The following is a 19,546-nucleotide window of genomic DNA, read 5'->3' on the forward strand; positions in this document are numbered from 1 at the left end:
GGTGTATATTTGCTTGTGATGATGTCTCGATTATGAAGTAAATGAGAGATGTGTATTGAGCTACGATATGTAATGCGTTAGTAGTAAAATGTATGCTGTTTTGTGTGGTATTATGTATAATTGGCCTCAACATGGACATGTATATTCGCCACATGAGGGGAAATTGGTGTGCATGCATTCGGTTAGAGGCAAGCATATTGATGCCTATTCTTGGCTTAGAAAATTCGCTAAGAGGAATATTAACTAATGTGTTGAGTTCGATTCATGATTTCATACATATGCGACTTTGATGCCTAATGAGTATATATATTGGCTAAGTATCTTGAATTCCTCTTCGATGCTCAAATGATAAAACCAATTTATTTGTTAAATTAAGCTCAAGAGCAAAGGGAGCTAAATCCGATAAGGGAAGGAAAAAGTCGTCGAATAGCCGTTTAAATCGTTCGACCACTTCCGAGGTAAGTTCTTGAGTAATTGATCTTAAATTCTGAATTGATTAGATCATGTTTAAAGCAAATTAAAATCATGCTCTTTGTGTGTGGCTATTGAGCGAAATTGCAAGTATAAAAGTGCCTTGTGTTTGAGTTTTGCTATTGAAAATGAAATACTGAATGTGTCATAATTTATTGATAATTGTGCTCGGTTATTCAATGATGTCCTGCTAAGTCCCGAAGGCTTTGTGCTAAGTGACTATATTCGGACTAGGATCCCAAGGCATTCGTGCGAAGTTAATAAATCCGGGCTAAGCCCAAGGCATTGTGCAAGTTACTAAACCGGGTTAAGTCCCAAGGCATTCGTATGAAGTCGCTATAACCGGGCTTCGTCCAAGGCATTTGAGCGAGTCGTTATATCCGGTTAAATTCAAGGTACGTGATTCTAGAATAAGCGATCTTGCTGTAAAATTTCAGTTAATGCGCTTGAAAAAAAATTCCAGCAATGAGGTATGTTCATATGAGCTTGAATTAGTTGATTCCTTGAATAATATTCGCCAATCGAGTAATGAGTTTCCGTATTTGACTAAGGTGATCCCTTATGTATGAACATAGGGGTTGAAATGTGAAATGAGTATGATATTGAGAATTTGTGCATATGAAGTTATCCGTTAGCTTTATGAATGCTATGCTTTTGATGTGCTGGAATTTCTTGCTCAAACTTACTAAGCATAAATTGCTTACTCCGTTTTCTCTGTTTCTCTGTTTTATAGATTTTGCTCGTTAGCTATCGGATTCGGGATCATTGAAGTCGAAGTCATCCACACTATCAAAGCCTCCATTTTGGTATAATTTTGGTTGAACTTTGAAATGGCATGTATAGGACTACCCTTTTGTTGAAGGTCATGTACCTTTCGGTTTTGTGTAAACTTGGATAGCCATGCGAAATGGCTTATATCGTTTTTAGTATAGTACTATAATCGTTTGTATGTCGATCATTATGAGGTATGGAATTGTTTTGAAATGATTATCCATTGGAATGGTTAATCATGATCACACTTTGTGCTATGTATGCAAAAAGGGGCAATTGAATCATGGAAATCATGAAATAGGTAAAGCCTACCTTAAAGACAGATGCTGACTGCAGCAGTGATGTGGATGTGAAAAATCACTAAAAATAGTAGGAATGGTATTAAATAGTGAATAAATTATGTAAATTAACCTTGATGAGTCTACTTTCATATGGAAGAAACGAAACGGTCATAGGAGTTACATGTTAAGAGATATTAAAGTTCTCGTGAAACAGGGCCAGAACGGTTTCTGGATCCCCTGTTCCGACTTTGGAAATTCATTGTAAATTAACCAGAGATAATTAGGAGTCATGCCATATATGTATAGATTACTCTCTGAGTCTAGTTTCTACAGAAAGAAACTGCATCAGTATTAAAGCCCTGTACAAGGAGATATCCAATTTGTAACGCACAAAGGTCAGTGTAGTCGAACCCTACGATAGGGGAGACTTTAACTAATAAACTGTACCAATTGGCTCGACCAAAAATTCTAGAAAAAAATATGTAGATGGACATATGAGTCTAGTTTCAGGGAAAAATTACGAAACAAATTTTTGAGCTCTGAAACTCAAGATATGATTTTTAAGGCGACAGTGATGCAGTAACCAGCTTATCTGGAAATTTCTAAATGGACTGTGAAAATAGTTAAGTCTGTGTGCACCTTGTGTTCGATTCTGGTAACGGACTCGGGTACGGGGTGTTACAGAGTCTATGCTATCTGATCTGAGGCCAGAACACCTGCCAGAACACCTGCCAGAGCCTATGCTATCTGATCTCGTGCGGAAGCCTTGTCTCTAAACATGATTACTGGTACTTTTACTCTCTATGATACTTCTATGATTGCATTGATAGATCCTGGATCAACGCATTCTTATATCTGTATGAATTTAGTGCACATTAAGACTTTGCCTGTAGAGTCTACTGAATTCGTAATTAGAGTATCGAACCCCTTAGGCAAAAGTATTTTGGTTGATAAAGTCTGCAAGAATTGCCCATTAATGATATGAGGTATCTGTATTCCTTCTGATCTGATGCTTTTACCTTTCGATGAGTTTGACATAATTTTGGGAATGGATTGGTTAACTTTGCATGATGCTATTGTGAATTGCAAATGAAAAGTCATTGATTTAAGGTGTAGGAATGATTAGAAAATTCGAATTGAGTCCAATAATCTGAATGGACTGCCAGCTGTGATATTTACAATGAAAATACTGAAATATGTCAAGAAAGGTTGTAAAGCCTGCTTAGCTTATGTGCTAGATTCGAAAGTGAATGATAAGAAAGTTGAATCAGTGCCTGTTGTTTGTGAATTCTCTGATGTGTTTTCTGAAGAACTACCTGGTTTGCCTCCGATTCGAGAAGTTGAGTTTGGCATTGAATTAGTACCTGGTACTACTCCAATTTCAATAGCTTCGTATAGAATGGCTCCGATTGAGTTAAAAGAATTAAAATCTCAGTTGCAAGAATTGACCGATCGAGGGTTTGCTAGACCAAGTTTTTCACAATGGGGTGCTCTTATTCTGTTTGTGAAAAGGAAATATGGTACAATGAGAATGTGTATTGATTACCGATAGCTTAACAAAGTGACTATAAAGAACAAATATCCTCTTCCTCGAATTGATGACTTATTCGATCAGTTGAAAGGTGCTACTGTGTTTTCTAAGATAGATCTGAGATCGGGTTACTAACAGTTGCGGGTAAAGGACTCTGGCATTCTGAAATCTGCTTTCAGAATGAGGTAGGGCATTATGAATTTTTAGTTATGCCTTTTGGTTTAACGAATGCACTTGCTGTATTTATGGATTTAATGAATAGAATTTTCGGACCGTATCTTGATCAATTTGTTGTTGTATTCATTGATGATATTTTGATTTATTCATATGATGAATCTGAGCATGTTGAACATCTGAAAATAGTGCTACAGACTCTGTGAGATAAACAGTTGTATGCAAAGTTTAGTAAATGTGAATTCTGGTTGTGAGAAGTTGGTTTTCTGGGTCATATTGTATCAGCTTCAGGTATCTGAGTTGATCCAAGTAAGATTTCAACTATTCTGGATTGGAAGCCTCCGAGGAATGTATCTGAAATCTGCAGTTTTGTAGGACTTGCCGGTTACTACAGACGATTTGTAAAAGATTTCTCTATGATAGCAATTCTGTTGATAAAATTGCTTCAAAAAGATGTGAAGTTTGAACGGTCTGAGAAATGTCAGAAAAGTTTTGAGCGGTTAAAAGCTTTGTTAACTTAAGCTCCGGTACTGGTACAACCTGAGTTATACAAAGAATTCGTTGTTTACAATGATGCTTCATTGAATGGACTCGGTTGTGTTTTAATGCAAGAAGGAAAATTTGTTGCTTATGCTTCGAGACAATTAAAGCCGCATGAGAAGAATTATCTGACACACGACCTTGAGTTAGCTGCCATTGTATTTTCTTTGAAGATCTGGTGTCACTATTTGTTTGGTGAGAAATGTCACGCATTTTCTGATAAAAAAAGTCTAAAGTATTTAATGAGGCAAAAAGATTTGAATCTGTGACAGAGAAGATGGTTAGAACTGTTAAAAGACTACAAACTCATGATTGATTATCATCCGGGCAAAGCTAATGTTGTTGTTGATGCTCTGAGTAGGAAATCGTTTTTTGCATTGCATGCTATGAATGCTCATTTAGCACTGTCTGATGATACCTTGGTTTGTGCTAAACTAAAAGCAAAACCTTTGCTTATACAACAGATCTGCGAGGCTCAGAAATATGACAATAAATTGATAGCAAAACGAACTCTGTGTGATTCTGAATTTCGTTTTGATGTTGATGGTTGTTTGAGATTCAGAAATAGACTTTGAATTCCGAGAAATCTGGATTTGATTCAAATGATTTTGAGTGAAGCTTATAGTAGTAGATTTCTTTACATCCGGGAAGTACGAAAATGTATAACGATTTGAAACAACTATATTGGTGGTCGAGAATGAAAAAAGATATTTCTAACTTTCTTTTGAGATGTTTAATCTGTCAGCAAGTTAAAGCTGAGCATCAAGTGCCATCTGGGTTATTACAACCAATTATGATTCCACAATGGAGATGGGATCGAGTAACCATGGATTTTGTTTCAGGTTTGCCTCTGTCTCCGAAAAAGAAAGATGCAATTTGGGTTGTAGTTGATCGTTTGACGAAATGAGCTCATTTTATTCCGATTCGGTTTGATTATTCGCTTGATAATCTAGTTGAGTTGTATATTTCTAATGTTGTGAGATTGCAGGGTGTGCCATTGTCGATAGTGTCAGATAGAGACCCAAGATTTACATCGCGATTGTAGAAGAAATTACAAGATGTTCTGGGTACTAAATTACAGTTTAGCACTGCTTTTCATTTGCAAACAGATGGTCAATCTGAACGGATTATTCAGATTCTCGAGGATATGTTGAGATGTTGTATTCTTGAGTTTGAAGGTACGTGGGAACAATATTTACCCTTGATTGAATTTGCTTATAATAACAGTTTTCAGTCGAGCATCAAAATGGCACAGCACAAAGCTTTATACGGTAGAAAGTGTAGAACTCCGTTATACTGGTCTGAGCTCTGTGAGAATAAGATTTACGATATTGATCTGATAAAAGAAACAAAATAGAGAGTGAAAGTAATCCGAGATAGTTTGAAAGCTGCCTTTGATCGTCAGAAATCATATGCAGATTTGAAAAGAAAAGATATTGAATTTGAGATCGGTGATAAAGTGTTTCTGAAAGTATCTCCGTGGAAGAAACTGTTCTGATTTGATAAAAGGGGAAGTTGAGTCCGAGATCCATTGGACTGTATAAAATCATCCAATGAGTTGGGTCGGTTGCTTATAGTTGAGGCTACCATCTGAGTTAGAAAAGATTCATAATGTCTTCCACGTATCAATGCTTTGACGATATAGATCTGATCCTTCGCATCTAATTTCACCATCTGAGATTGAAATTTAGTCCGATATGACTTACAAAGAAAAGCCGATCCATATTTTAGCTCGTGAGGTTAAAGAGTTACAAAACAAGAAAATTCCATTGGTTAAAGTGATGTGGCATCGACACGGTGTTGAAGAGGCCACGTGGGAGTCTGAAGATTCTATGAGACAACAATATTCGAATCTGTTTAATGGTAAGATTTTTGAGCATGAAAATCCCTAAGGGGGGAGAATTGTAACAGTCCAATTTTGACCCTAGTCGGAATAGTTGTTTCGGGACCACAAATCTGAGTCTGTAAAATATTTTAATATTATTTTCTGTGCCTGGGATATATGAATTTACATCTATAAAATTTCTATAATTTAATTTGTTTGTTTCTGTGCTTGATTTGCAAAAGGGACCAAATCGTGTATGTTGTAAAGGTTGCTTTTTAGTTGCTAAAGTGCGTAAGTGCTATGGTTTGTTAAAGTTGAGGCCCTTGCATGTCAATAAGACCATTATATGATAGTGGGAGACATGGTTTGGCAATATAGCAAATAGATAAATTTTTAAAGGATGGTTAGGTAATCAGGTAATATATGTTATTAAATAAAACAAATGCATGAAAATTTGTTCATTCATGCATATCCTTGCAAAAAATACAAAAGAAAAAGGGAGGAAAAGAACAAGCTAGGTTTTGGCACTTTTATCTTGATTAAGGTATGGATTTTTTTCCATTTTTGATAATTTCTACATTTCTATGATCGTTGCTTCGTGTTCTTCAAAGCCCATGTCTAAATTTCTGTTTCTGTTAAAGATTTGATGAAATGCCATTGTTGATTATATGAGCTTTGAGATGCTTTTTATATGGATTATGAAAGATATGTGTGAGATTATTAAGCTTTGTTTTTGAATTTTGATGATATAGAGCTAATTGAGCTAAATTGTGAAAATGAGGTTTTGAAGGACTAAATTGAGAATTAAATATGTTATTTGGGCTTGTATGGAAGCCATGTATATTCGTCCAAGCTATAGTCTTGGTGAATTTTGCATATTGGTGATATTGTGAAAAATGGACTAAATTGTCAAAGTGTGAAAATATTAGGGCTAAAATGTAAAATGCCCTAAATATGTGTTTATGGATTAAATTGAATGAAATGAATGATTGAATGGTTAAATTTGTATTGTATTAGATCAAGACCAAAGAAAATTGGACTTAGATCGGGGGAAGTCGAAATAGTTGAATAGACGACTCATTTTATCTGAAATCTATTTGAAGTAAGTCAAATTACAATTACGTGTTAATTGAAATAAATTCTGCACATATAAACTGTAATCTGTATTGGATGGCCTTCAGTGTCGGATAAATATATTTGGAGTAAAGTATGATAATATGTTTGTATCTGAAAAGCTCTATATGTTTCTAAGAAAAGTTGACATCTGTCTGAGATATCGTGTAAGACCGTGTCTGGGACACAGGCCTCGATTGAGATTTACGTATAAGACCATGTCTGGGACATCGGCATCATATCTGATTTCTTGTAAGACTTTGTCTAGGACAGAGGCATCGATATTGAATTACATGTAAGACCACGTCCAGGACGTTGGCATTGTACTTGTTTATAAGCATCTGTATCGTTTCTGACTCGTCTGATGATAACATACGAAATCTGAGATTGAGTATATGAAATGTATAACCTATGCAGGTATGTTTGTATCGTACTAAATTTTTGAATATGAAAAGCTCTGTCCCTATGAATTATTTATGGAAATGAAGCATGACATATATGCAAACAAAGGAGCATGGTTAAGTTTATGAATTATTCTATGAGATGGTTATGAATCTTTATGGTTGAATTGTACTTATATGCTTTGGTAGTTAGACCAATTGTATTTGGCTTATTAAGCTCTTTGTAGCTTACTCTGTGTGTTTACTGTCTATTTTACAGTTATCGTAGCTACTGAAGGCTCGGGGATAGTTAAGTATCGTCCCCACACTATGAATCTCATTTTGGTACTTTTGAAAGTGTACATATTTTAAAGTATGGCATGTATAGGCTAGAAGGTTTATGTATTAAGTTTTGAATTGTAAATATAGGTTATGCAATGAAAGTTGGCTAGTATGTTTGTATTAAGTTTTGATATGGTTTGGCTGAGTTGTTGAATGATGATGAAATAGTTGTAATGAAGCATATTTTGAGCATGAAATTGGCTGAATATTTTGTATAAATGTTGTTTAATTTGATTTGTATGAATGACCCATAAAAGGGTGGCAAATTGGCTTAAATCAAGCCTGCATGGTGCCACACGGTCTTGACACACGGGCATGTCATATGGCCGTGGGCTAAAGTCAGTAGCTAGCTAAGTATCACACGGCTATAGAACACGGGAGTGCCTATTGACCATGTGAAAAAGTCAGTATAGGACCTATTTTTGGCACAGCTGGTTCATATGGTCGTGTTTAGTGCCCGTGTGTGACATACGGCCTAGTCGTACGGGAGTGTGGCTTTAACAGTTTGAAAGAATTGGTTAAGTTCTGAAAATTCTGAATAGGTTCGGTTTAGTTCCGATCTTTCATTAAATGTATGTTTTAGGTCTCGTACACTATATTTAGAGATGATTGCTTATGAAATGATGTTAAATAATATTTGTGATTCTGAATTGGTCTCAAATGTTTTGTCTGTCTAGTAATGCCTAGTAACCTTAATCCGACGTTGGTTACGGGTTAGGGGTGTTACAGGAAGCCCCCAGTACCTTGATCTTCTCCTAAACACAAAACAAACCCCATTAACAAACAATTCACTAACCAAAACAAAAGCCACACTTCCACACTTACCAGGAATTCACAAAGAATAGCTAAATATCGTAACACGATGAATTGTGCCAAAAAGAAAATGGCAGAAGCGGAAAAGAAGAGGACGAAGAAAAATTGGCAAAAAACCCAAAAGGGGAGGAAAAGAAATGTCAGAATTCTTTTCTAAAAGAGAGAAAAAAATTGATAAAAATAAAATAAAATAACATATATTTGATAAATCCTAGCTCCTTACTAACCACTCAAGCTCAACTACCCCAGAACCCCTAGACCACTGAACTCTATCATGCAACCGAGTAAAAGTAGCATCCACGCTTATGTAGGGATTCGAACACAGGGCCTCTAACACATTAGCTCTTTTACCACTGAAACCAGTAGGCTCATTCTCATATGGATTAACAGACAATTTTATATAAGTCCACTCAACAAGGGTAAAGTTTGGATCTAAAAATAACAAAGTTTGACAAAAGAGAGACTCAACCCAAGGCCTCATACACTCACCCAGAACACTTAACCATTGAAGTAGACACACATTTGTCAAGTATTTACAGAAACAAAAATAACTTAAGTGGGGCGTTACACAATTTTATGAATTTAGGACCCACACCTTATTTTTTGTTTCCTCGCAGCACACTAGTGAATCTTCCAATTTTCCTTAATAATTCCTTAAACAAACCTAAAAAAAAAATTCAATATAAATTCAATAAATTTACCATTAAACCAGCCCCAAACACCCACTTATGAGTTCAAACCAATCATTGAAATTATAACTATTTTATGAATCGAAACGTGTTCAATTCCTTACACTGTATCATGCAAACTGTACGTACAATCGTTCTTCGCCTTTACGGATGATTCGGGGCATTTGGCTCAGCACATAATTCAATAATATATTGGAAAATAAGTAGCTAACTAATGATTAAATTCTTTCATTTAACCAATTCATAACATTTACCCAACAACTATGTCAAAATAACAAACTAGTTACCTTTAATTGCACTTATGGTTCACGATTTGTGGGTTTCAAATGGCCAATCGATCAAGAACAATTTTAACCTAATTGAATTGGGTTTAAAATATTATTAGGAGAGTTCAAGAACTAAAACTAAGGCTGGAAAAATATAAGCAAGAACCAAGAAATAAAATAACCCCCTTTCTTGCGCATAGGCGCACACACCACCACCCATGATGGCCAAAATTGAGGTTGAATTTTAAAACAGTTTGAGATCTCATTAAAATTTTGAAACATACCTTTGAAATCATTTAAAATCCCCTAAATTCCATATCTAGAAATTTTGGTTTTTAATTGATAAAATTAATCAATAATTTGAAAAGAAAAAGAGACCTTACCCAAGCTAGTTGAGAGAAACGAAAATGACACTTTCTTGGCAATGTTCAGGATCGATCTTGGAGTACAAGATTTCAGATTTGGGGATAATTTTAATGAGGAAAAATGAAAGCAATATGGTGGAGAATATGTTAACAAATGTTGTGGCAAAAAGAAAAAAGAAAAGAAAGAGATAGTAAAACTAGGTGTAGGCAATAACAACAATAGAGGAAAGGAAAAAAAATTAAAATCAAAGAGAATGAGATGAGGAGAGGAACTGCTAGGGCAATAAGGAGCAGGATTAAAGGCTGATTATTAGTAAAAAAGTAATACTTATACCTAGTTTAACTAAGCTTGGATGGCCCACACATTAAAACAAGGGGTTTTTGTCAAAAAATTAAATTATTTGCATGGGAATGGAATTGAAGTTAGGACCCAAGGAAAAATTCACTAATGTTTAACCATCAAACCAATAACTCATTCTTGATATAATTTTGAAATATTTATTTAAAAAAAAAAAGACACGTCACAAACTAGGGTTTAAGGAAATTTTTTTGTAAAATAATAAAAATGGTGCGAGAGAAGAGATTTGAACTTGGGTTTCAAGAAACTTACACTAAAACTTAACCAACAAACCAATACCTCATTTATTTCCTAAAAATAAATAAATAATTTAAAAAAAATTAAGGTATGATCACTCTCTCTCGATTCACAAACCCGATTCTACTAACCCTCGATTTTTACGATGTTACTTACCATTTCATTACATAACATTTAAATTTAGCATGACATAATCCAACCAAAGCTTGGCCAAAGCCTAAGCATCCACACCAAACATGTTAGAATGTATAATATAAATCATAGGCATAATACAATGGATATCCATTAATCTCAACATGCATCATTTGAGTTTGTCACCAAGTGAAAATTCGGAGTTAATCCGGTTTTTTAGAAAATTAGTAGTTTCATTTTAAAAATTGGTATATAATATTCTGAAAATAAAATATTTTAAGAAAAATTAGTTTTATGGCTTTAAATAATTTTTCGGTAAAATAAATATTTTAGGTCTAATTAGAATTGTATATAAATTAAAATGGTGGTTTAATTGAGAGAATTTAAAGTATTAACAATATAGGACCATTTTGCAAAATAAGGGAAATGTAAGAGTGGTTTTATAGCAATTTATCCTTATTTTCAGAATTTTGGAGGGAAATGAGTGTTTTGTAAAAAAAGGAAAATTTGAGAATGGCCAGATGGCAATGTCCCCAATTTTTGAAAATCAAGTGGGGGTTTTCAGTTTTAAAAATGCTACAACTACCTCATTTTTGCACACCAATTTCACCCAAATTAAGAGTTTTTTCTCTAATTTCATAGACCACATATTCAAAAATAGATCTAAACTTTTACAATCTCAAAATTCTCTCCAAAATCTCGATAAAAGTTTTCCAAAGTTGAGTCAAAGTCATCTGAAATTTCTTCAGGGATCTTAATCCAGTCTTCTAAATTGATGATTTGAGATCAATTGAAGGTAATTATTAACTCTAAATTTATTTTTAAGTTGTTTTCAATCATTATTTGCTATTTAAATCGATTAAAATGGATTTTCAAGTTTGGTTTCTTCTTTCTTGAACAAGGAACTCAACGATGGTGAATCCATGATTTTGAGTTGGAATCCAAGTTTTAATGGATGTCTAAGCTCAAAATATGTTTATTAAGAGGTTTTTAATCATACAACAAGAGATCAAACTTGTTTGGTTGATCAATTTTGATTAATTCGTTTTTAATCAAGAAGATGAGTTGATTTTCCGAAAAATTTTAAAATGATTTAATAGATGAATTTAACACTTAATTTTTATGTTAATGGAGTAGTAATGAAGTTTAGAAGTGGTTTGTGCTACTGAGAAGGTTGTTTAGTTGATGAGTTTTATGTTTCAGCTTAATTATGCAATTTTGGTAAGGCAGATTAGAGAAACGATTGAGATATATATAGTTTATGATATTTTGACTTTCATGATGTTAATGTTAATTTGTAATGCATATTTTGTCTCTATTAAAACTTCAACGAGATGAGGATGATGCTAACTGGATTTGAGGATCAAACTTACCTACTTGAACACACTTTTGTTTGAAAAATAAAGTGTAGAGGTGAGTGATTTTAAAGGCTATTGGTAAATTTGCATGGTTATGAATTTTTAAATAGTGTTATTAATGACTTAATCGCATCTTATTTGGTTGGAATTCTAAAATTAATTTTGATTTTACAAGATCATTATTGCAATTGGCTTTTGGAAAACTGTGTGTTAAGCTTTTTGGCATGATTAATTTAGATTGAATGGATTGTTAATTGGAGATTGAGTTTCTGAATTTTTTAGCACTTGATGTTGGTGTTATGATTGGTTTAAGACTCGTGGACAGAGGCATTTTTTGTGCTTAATTATATTGATGTTGACATTGTTAAGCTACATGCTTTTAATGACATTTTTACATCTTAAATTAAGTGTTTAAACATAAGATTTTATGCCTTGTATATATGATTATATTGGCAACATTGCATGGTGGATCCATTGGATATAGTTGGCATGCCATAGGATTTGTGAGTACTCACCATTATATGTGTTATTTGTGAGTATATAGTTCAAGAAGTTCTAATTTTCGGAGTAAATGAGGGAGTGTTGAGCTTGTGTCTCCACTAAATAGGACTGTGAGGCAATATAAAGGAGCATGTGGCTTCAATCCGTTCAACTCAAGACTATTTCTAAAATGTAGGAGTTTGGAGATCCATTTATCCAATATATGATCACACATTTAAATATTGCCAATGATGTTTTATGAAACAACCCGTTTTTAGTCAAATCAAAATAGTAGTTTTGGGACCACAAATCTGAGGTCGTAAAATTATTTTAATATTATTTTAAGTGTTTACAGCATGATGGTATGTATGTATGAAAGTTTCGTGAAGAAATTTTATCGTTTGAATAGTTAATTTGATAAAATTGACTAAATCCCGTAAATTGCAAAAGTGTTGTTCTATTAGTTAAAGGTGTCCAATACCTATGGTTTATTAAAGTAAAGGTCCTTATGTTGTAATTAGACCAATATTGGTATGAGTGGACTTATATGAACACATTATTAGGTGTTTAAATGGTTTATTAGTAAGGTCAATTTGGTAATTTGGTTATTATCATAATAATAAATAAATAAACCAAATTAATAGTTTATATCGTCTTCTCCATCGATTTTTGGAAGAGAATAAACACTATTTTAGGGCTACCATTCGGATATGGCATTTTTACTCATTAAGGTATGATTTTTTGTCCCGTTTTTAATGATTTCTATGTTTTTTTAAGATCATTGCAGCTAGTACAAACTAGCCCATGGACTAATTTGCAAAGCTTTTAAAGATTTTAAATGATGCCATTTATGAATACTTGAGTATTTTGATGTTTGATGATAGATTATGAATATTTGAAGTTAGATAAACAAGTTTTGTAAAGTGATTTTTAGTGAAAATGCAAAATAGGGATTAAATTGAGAAATGTGCAAAGTTAGTGGGAAAATGTGAAATAATTAAAAATTATGGGATGCTAGGGGCATTATGGTAATTCAACTAGCATGGGTACAATTAGAATTTCATTAATTTGTTATTTTATGTAATAAGGACTAAGTTGTGAAAAATGTGAAAGTTTAGGGGCAACTATGTAAAATAGCCCTAATGTATATTTTGGATTGAATTGAATAAATAGTTGATTGAAATAAGTTAATTTTGAATATATTTAGATCAAAAAAATGAAATTCGAATCAGGATCAGGGAAAAATGGAAGTTATCGACTAATCGACTCGATTCACTGTTTTAATATCTGAGGTAAGTTCTTTTGTAATAAGCATTGTTATAATTATGTTTTAAATGCTTTGATATTGCATAAATTGTGTATACGAATCTACAGTCATAATTGATGACAATTTGGCTATGTACGACACTTAGTGTGCGACTCAAGATAGCTTCGGCTATATATGGCACTTAGTGTGCGATTCAAGATAGCTCCGACTATGTATGGCACTTAGTGCGCGATTAAAGATGACTTTGGCTATGTATGTGTAACGTCCCAAATTTGGGCCTAGAAGAATTAAGCCTTTGGCATGGGAACAGCTAGGAGACTGTATGTAAGTATTTAGTTGTGCAAGAAAATGGCATAAAGGCATGCTAGCTTTAGTGGTTAAGTGTCTTGAGAAGTGTTGGAGAAGGCCTGGGTTCAAACCTAGGCTTTAGCAAAAACTTTAATTTTAAGAGAATAAGGCCCTTGGTTCTAGATAGTAGGCTTCTTATATTAAATTAGGTGATATATGATACAAATAGAGTTGTGGTATAGTGGTAGTAGCGTGTTGTGTTTCTAAGGAGTTTGGAGGTTCGAGTCACTCTTTGCACAAAGGCATATTTATTTTACTTATTTGCTGAATGAGAAGTGTAGTCTGATTAGAACTCTGCAAGTTGGAACTTGAATGGGTCATGGAGAAAATCAATGAGGATTTCGAGTAGAGAATTGTGGAGGGATAAAGGGAGAGATATTTGGAGAAAATTAAGGAGTTGAATGAGTGCAACACCCCTTACCCGTATCTGATGCTGGGGCAGGGCACGAGGCATTACCAAACTTAAGCAGAACCAAACATACAGAACCGGGCCACAAAATTTCATTCAACTAAAACCAATCAATTAAAGTCAAATTGTCCTTACTATGGACCTACGAGGCCCGAAACATGCATTATTGGCGACCGGGACTAAACCGAGGACTCAAGAAAATTATAAGAAAATTTCTAGGTTAAAGCCTCACACGCCCATGCAGAGGTAATGCACACGCCCGTGTGCTTGGGGACACACCCATGTTCCTCACCCGTGTGGAATTATTGGATTTATTTTCCAATTCGGACCTCCAGGGGTTTTCACAAGGCTGAGCACACGCCAGTGTCCTTGGCCCGTAGTCCTCACACGGCCTGTGACACGCCCATGTGGTATCCTGTGTGATTTTAGCAAGCATTCTATTTATGACATCATCATACAAATTTGAGGCACACGACCAAGCACACACCAGTTGGAACTACGAAAATGTGCAAGTGTACACAATCGTAACAGGTAATAAAGTGACAATTAAATGTCGAGTTATTTTACCAACAGGGACTGTAAAAAGAATTATTTATTAATGTAATTGTAAAAAACTTTGGTGAGGTAAAAATAATTTGGTTTTAAAAAGATGGTCAAAAACTATTTAAAAAAAAAACTAAGTAAATAATTAAAAATAAAACAAAGGAGTTCTAATGCTCGATTTCAAATAAGATTTAATTAAGGTAACATACTTGTGTTGGATTAATTATATTTCTTTAACTCAGAATTATTAAAGTCATTTTTACACTGTTACGAATAAATTCACAGCAACTCGGTAATTTGCTAACTTATGAACAAACTCACATACAAAAATCCATTCATCTCTTGACATATTCCTATGTCAATTCAACCGACTAAACAGATTCTAGTAAGCAAACATGTTATTGCACATACATACTCATTAAACTGAACTAATCTCTTGTAAATCCCTATGTCAATTCAAACGATTAATTAAATCTAATCAGCGTATAAAAGACTATGTGAGGTAACAAGGCATCCCTACCTTGAAACAGTTTAATCACAATAATCTTGCAAGTTATGCAAGGCAATAATATCGCTAGATACATTGCTAATTTAACCTTCAGTTACCTTAGAAGAATAAACATGCACTGATTAAGTACTATGTCAATTAATTACAATTGCAATTCATTTAAATAATTAATACATTAGCTACCTCACAGTCGTAACGCAAGAATAACTTAGGCATGATTTTACTTAACCAAGCAATTTACCGAGGCCTATAACAGCATAAACATCATTTTAACAATTCAATTAGGCAGAATATAATCAACCTAACACAAACTTAATTTAAGCTAAATTGATTAAAATAATCATTTCGATAGCATAAATATTCATAAGCATGTTCATCAAAACAACAACAAAACTTAAATAGATAGGGAACAAGAAGCAAATCTGGTGTTTCTCCATGGCTTGACTAGTTGCTCCATTCTTCGTTCTTTGTTGCCCTCGGCTATCAAGGTGGCTTATGAGCACCTAATTGCAGCTCCAAAATGGCTATGAGATCCTCTTTCTCAAGAGAAGAAATCGGCACTTGAACAAGAGGGAAATGGGATGGAAAAATGAGAGAAAAGTGAGAGAGGGAATGAGAGAATGTTGTGAAATGAGGGATGCTTTGAATGATCAGCAAGGGGTCGCTTTTACAGCTGAATATGGGAGCTAAAAATAGAAAAAATAATCATCCTAAGATACCTCCCTTGGCCGGCCACACACATGGCAAAGTTGAGAGTGTCAATTTTGTTATTTTAAGCTTGGGGTAGTTTAATAAAGCCACAATTAAATGAAGGGTTTGAATGCATTTTGACAATTCTTCAAGGCCCTTTTTGCAAGTATATTTAATCATCTAAAATGCTGATTTGGGTCAGCATATGGATGGTTCTGGGCTGCCCATTTCGTGGCTGGTTCGGTTCACTCAATATGGTTCGACCAGTGTGGTTCAACTGACCCTTTCTCCATAATTAATTAAAAATAATTTATTTAACCCAAATTAAATAGGGAATAAATTAAAATTAATTAAATTATGAATTAATACACATTTTTGGACCGTCTTAGGCTAGAAATTAATATGCCTCGAAACTTTAAATTGCTTCTCAGTTTTGTGCTTTCAACGGTGCTAGCCGAGCCAATTTTCACCCTTTGTGTGAATCTGTCGAAAATAGTCAAAATAAATCAAAATTAAGTATAAAATTAACTAAATTCACCATGTTTATATTTTTAATTATTTTTCGACAAGAATTTAACCGGATTTGCATCAATTTAAGTAAAAATGGGTATGAATAAATATATAATTTTTTGTGCTTCGACCAGTGTCCAGAGGCCGTGTCCTCCACACGGTTGAGACACACGGCCGTGTCTCTGCCCGTGTGTTTACTACCACGCATATTAACCTAGAATTCAAGGTGCAGGGGACACACGGCCGAATGACAGACCCATGGGGTTGACCGTGTATCACACACGACCTAGACATATGCTCATGTGTCTACCCGTGTGGACCATTTGGAGGCTACTCTCCAAGCCATTGGTTTCCCTTGAACAATCATACACTTCCACATGTTCAATGGCATAGCTCATGATATATTTGGACACTTAAACATGCAATATTATAGCATCACTATGACCCCTTTTTCATACTAGTCCCTTAGTATTCACACCAATTTCATGGTTTACCATATTCCTTATTATGAATCCATTATGAGTGCTAAATAATGCAACCACATACTAGCAAATGATTAGTCATCCATCAAACCATCACATACACATCTTAGTATGCATGTAAAGATAAACTTAGGGATGCATCCCAATCATTAATATAGACCAATTCACATGGCCACATACAAAATAATCAATGCCCAAATGAGCCATTATACTTAGCTACTTCAACATGCCACATATACACAAAATAGACAAGTTTCCTATACATGCCATGACCAAAATAATTGAACCCCTTTTTTTTTATACCCAAAATCCTTGAAGATAGTGTGATCTGAGCTCTGATGTCTACTGATCCTTTGAGCTAGCTTGACGTATCTAAAAGGAATGGAAAAGAGAGGAGGGTAAGATATAAAGCTTAGTAAGTACACATACAAATAATCTACATTTTGCAACTATTGAATATCTAAGCATAATTGCTTATCCATTATGATACTTTTCATTATGTCATACATATACTTACCTTCCATATTCATATGCACATGCTTATCCAAATACATATCTTTTTCATATACTAAGTCCTCATAGGGTTTTACTACATACCTGTGCCATTCTGCACAAACATGGCCTACTTAAATTTTACTTTTGGAATTCATATTACGTTACCCGTTGAACACTTGGAATATGATTCTAACACACAGAAAGAATGCACTGAAGTACCTAAATGTAGCCTTGGCTATCTGACATAAAGTGCACTGAAGTGCCTCATATCACAGAATCACATGCCGCTTTCAATGTGGCTACTCAAAAAGCTAAGAGAGTATCCGAACACAACTCCAGATAACCAGACTCGGACCTTAGCATGTATCACATATTAAATGAGCTCACAACACACATGACTATCCTAATGACATGTCACTTGTATCCTCAACTGTTCCTAAGGTTCAAACGGGATTTTAGACTTCCAGACCTTTACCGAATGTACTCGCATAATGGTTTCTTTCACATGGCCAACATCTGATAATCATATAGCAAAGCATCAAAACTTGTTATATTGTCAACATAACAAAATAAGCATATTAAGCATACATATATCAACAATTCATTTAATAACAATAATTAATATATTTATTTGCATATGTACTTACCTTGGTACAAAATATTAGAAATCGAGCCAAAACCTCGTAAACCTTGTTCTTTCCCCGATCAAGGCCTGTATCTCGATTCTCTTGATCTATAATACCAATTTAGCTCGTTTAATACATACATTACTAAAAATGACCCAAAATTCATACTTGGGTAAAATTACTATTTTACCCTTATACTTTCATATATTTGTAATTTAGTCCCTAGGCTCAAATAATATAATGTAAGGGATTTCTTTGTTACCCAAGCCTAGCCGAACATTTTTCATTTTCATAACAGCCCATATTTTTCCTTCATTTCACATTTTCTATCCCTTTTCTACAACTTTTACAAAATAGTTCTTAAAGCCCTTTTCATGAAAATCTACTTCGTAAAAGTTGTCTACCATCCGTTAAACTCTCATATCTTTCCATAAATCATCAAAACATAAGCTTCTTATGCATGGGTAAATTTCTAAACATGAAACCTAGCTAGAAATATGGGTAGAAATAGAGAGAGCAAGTTATCGGGATTTCAAAAATACGAAGAACATTAAAAACAGGGCTTGGGAGCACTTACTATTAAGCTTGGAAAGCTTTAAAACCCTAGCTATGGAGAACCCTAATTTTTAGCAGCAAGATGGAGAGAATAGGCTTATTTTTGGTTTATTTTCCCATTTTATTTCATTTATAAACCAAATGACCAAAATGCCTTTAATGTATTTCCTTCAAACTTTTCCATACAAGGCCATTTTTGTCCAAAAACTTAGAAATAGGAAAAATTTCTCTTTAAAAGCCCTTAATTAATAATCCAAAGAAATTTCATACAAATTGTTTCTAGAACACAAATTTTGCAACTTATTAAATTTAGTCCCTAATTTCCAATTAAACACCTTATACTTAGAATTTCTTCTTGAAACTTTAAGACATGCATATATTCGTATTCTAAACCTCATAACAATCATAAAATAAATATTTTAACATCAGATTTGTTGTCTCGAAACCACTATTCTGACTAAGCCTTATTTTGGGATGTTATAGTGAGATGGGGAGTGTGTGCCGAATTTGGTCTCTAGCTTTGAGGAAATTTGGCTTTGGGAAAACTATAGGGGCTGTGCACATTTTAGGGTTCTAAGTTTTTCTCTTCATTTCTGATTTTGTTAACACCCTTGGTTGTCTTCTGCTAATATACCGATTACTGTTGGGGACTTTATTTTTCGACTTCTGCTTTGCTTTATTTTTCTTCTTTTGGCCGATTATACTATTTTATTTCGGTATCATCTATTCCTTCATTTCTTTTTTTGCTTCTTGATGAGGTAGCCGAACACCCTGATATTTTCTTTCCTTTCCAGTCGCTCCTCTTATCATCTCCTCTCCCACCATATTATTTTTCTTCTGGATTTTTTCCCCTAGCCGGTTGTTCTTTCCCTATTCTTCTCTTCCCTCTTTTCTTCCTTTTTGATTTGGAATACTGATGGTACTTGGCCTTCTTTTCTCTCCCTATTCTTGATCGATTGATTCCATACGATGCTATTGTTTTATTCA

The sequence above is a fragment of the Gossypium arboreum genome, chromosome 13 (genome assembly GCF_025698485.1).
Source record: "Gossypium arboreum isolate Shixiya-1 chromosome 13, ASM2569848v2, whole genome shotgun sequence".
In the NCBI taxonomy this organism is placed as follows: Eukaryota; Viridiplantae; Streptophyta; class Magnoliopsida; order Malvales; family Malvaceae; genus Gossypium; species Gossypium arboreum.